Raw genomic sequence first — 2,995 nt, forward strand, 5'->3', positions numbered from 1 at the left:
TTTCAGATTACGCTGATACAATAGCTCCCTACTTAGCAATCATATACAACCGCTCGCTCACCGATAGATCTGTACCTACAGATTGGTTCAAATGGCTCTGAGCACTATGGGACTTAACATCTATGGTCATCAGTCCCCTAGAACTTCGAACTACTTAAACTTAACTAACCTAAGGACAGCACACAACACCCAGCCATCACGAGGCAGAGAAAATCCCTGACCCCGCCGGGAATCGAACCCGGGAACCAGTGCGTGGGAAGCGAGAACGCTACCGCACGACCACGAGATGCGGGCACCTACAGATTGGAAAATTGCGCAGGTCGCACCAGTGTTTAAGAAGGGTATTTGGAGTAATCCATCTAACTACAGACCTATATCATTGATGTCAGTTTGCAGTAGGGTTTTGGAGCATATACTGTATTCAAACATTATGAATCACCTCGAAGGGAACGATCTATTGATACGTAATCAGCATGGTTTCAGAAAACATCGTTCTTGTGTAACGCAGCTAGCTCTTTATTCGCACGAAGTAATGGCCGCTATCGACAGGGGATCTCAAGTTGATTCCGTATTTCTAGATTTCCGGAAAGCTTTTGACACCGTTCCTCACAAGCGAATTCTAATCAAGCTGCGGGGCTATAGTGTATCGTCTCAGTTGTGCGACTGGATTCGTGATTTCCTGTCAGGAAGGTCGCAGTTCGTAGTAACAGACGGCAAATCATCGAGTAAAACTGAAGTGATATCAGGTGTTCCACAGGGAAGCGTCCTGGGACCTCTGCTGTTCCTGATCTATATAAATGACCTGGGTGACAATCTGAGAAGTTCTCTTAGGTTGTTCGCAGATGATGCTGTAATTTGTCTAGTGAGGTCATCCAAAGACCAGTATCAGTTGCAAAGCGATTTAGAAAAGATTGCTGTATGGTGTGGCAGGTGGCAGTTGACGCTAAATAACGAAAAGTGTGAGGTGATCCACATGAGTTCCAAAAGAAATCCGTTGGAATTAGGTTACTCGATAAGTAGTACAATTCTCAAGGCTGTCAATTCAACTAAGTACCTGGGTGTTAAAATTACGAACAATTTCAGTTGGAAAGACCACATAGATAATATTGTGGGGAAGGCGAGCCAAAGGTTGCGATTCATTGGCGGGACACTTAGAAGATGCAACAAGTCCACTAAAGAGACAGCTTACACTACACTCGTTCGTCCTCTGTTAGAATATTGCTGCGCGGTGTGGGATCCTTACCAGGTGGGACTGACGGAGGACATCGAAAGGGTGCAAAAAAAGGGTAGCTCGTTTTGTATTATCACGTAATAGGGGAGAGAGTGTGGTAGATATGATACGAGTTTGGATGGAAGTCATTAAAGCAAAGACGTTTTTCGTCGCGGCGAGATTTATTTACGAAATTTCAGTCACCAAGTTTCTCTTCTGAATGCGAAAATATTTTGAGCCCAACCTACATAGGTAGGAATGATCATCAAAATAAAATAAGAGAAATCGGAGCTCGAACAGAAAGGTTTAGGTGTTCGTTTTTCCCACGCGCTGTTCGGGAGAGGAATGGTAGAGAGATAGTATGATTGTGGTTCGATGAACCCTCTGCCAAGCACTTAAATGTGAATTGCAGAGTAGTCATGTAGATGTAGATGAATCTTGCAGGAGTTCAAACATCTCCGTCTTTAAGTTTCAGTATCTTCCATACTTCATACGCTACCGGGAATCAAGTGTTACGCTATGAACATTCTGATCGACCGCTAACAAATTGATATTCTAATACAGTACTTCCATGCTTGTGGAATATTGTGGCAAAATTTCATCCTTCTGTGAGCTTATTTTACGTGCAATAAAAAATAAATCCATTCCTACAGGTGAAGAATGGTGTGAGTACATGAAACCTGATAGGTGTGGCGAAAGCCGATGGAGCTTTTTGGGCTTAGATCGCAACACAGCAAGGCCACAGGACGTGCGCGTGTAGCTTAGCGCCACGTCGGGTCATTGCCAACGGGTCATACCGATATATCGCACAGGTAGCTTCCGTAATTCACTGACTGTAGGATCGTGATGAGATGTACTCAGGACAGTTGTGTGATAACAAGAGTATGTCTTCCGGAAGAAATACATCCGAGAAGATCGTAGGATTGTTCGACTGGCTCTGACGAATAGACGGATGACAACAGTTGCAATCCGGGCGGAGGTTTCAGGCAGCATGTCACCACGAACAATGTCGGCATCAGACTACTTGACCCTGGTTCAGATCTCCAGGTGCGAGGATCTCGTTTCTGTTTGTAGCGGTCAGATCACGTCAACGTATTCGTTAGTGGATGCCGTGATTGTTCACAGAAAGCAGCGATTTTCGACGCCCATACGAATGCAACATTTGTAACAATGGCGTAATCAGTTACTGGACACCAGAATTTGTCTGTTTTGGTAATTATTGATTGTTTTGTACAGAATGATGAACGCTCGCTTATTTATGGTGACAATTGGTATTTATATGTATAGCGAAAATTAATTAATCTACAATCAATAGGGGCAATGGCCTTTCCGCAGTGGATACACCGGTTCCCGTGAGATCACCGAAGTTAAGCGCTGTCGGGCGTGGTCGGCACTTGGATGGGTGTCCATCCAGGCCGCCAGGCGCTGTTGCCATTTTTCTATGTGCACGCAGCCTCGTGATGCCAATTGAGGAGCTACTCGACCGAATAGTAGCGGCTTCGGTCAAGAATACCATCATAACGACCGGGAGAGCGGTGTGCTGACCCCACGCCCTTCCTATCCGCATCCTCCTCTGAGGATGACACGACGGTCGGATGGTCCCGGTAGGCCACTCGTGGCCTGAAGGCTGAGTACAATCAATAGGAAATTACATTGGAAGTTTCCAGTAGATGCTGACCACAATGCTGCCCATACTTCCGCAAGCCAATACCCAGCATCACGTTACGGAAATACAGTTGTAGCTTCTGAAAAGACTCGAAAACTAGGTCATTGAAATAAAGAAAG

General features: G+C 45.3%; 1 pseudogene; it reads left to right on the plus strand.

The window, feature by feature from the left end:
• The first annotated feature begins 2,526 nt into the window (after positions 1 to 2,526).
• Positions 2,527 to 2,644, plus strand: LOC124723330 (annotated as a pseudogene).
• Positions 2,645 to 2,995: the final 351 nt, after the last annotated feature.

Source organism: Schistocerca piceifrons, chromosome X, assembly GCF_021461385.2.
Source record: "Schistocerca piceifrons isolate TAMUIC-IGC-003096 chromosome X, iqSchPice1.1, whole genome shotgun sequence".
Classification (NCBI taxonomy): Eukaryota; Metazoa; Arthropoda; class Insecta; order Orthoptera; family Acrididae; genus Schistocerca; species Schistocerca piceifrons.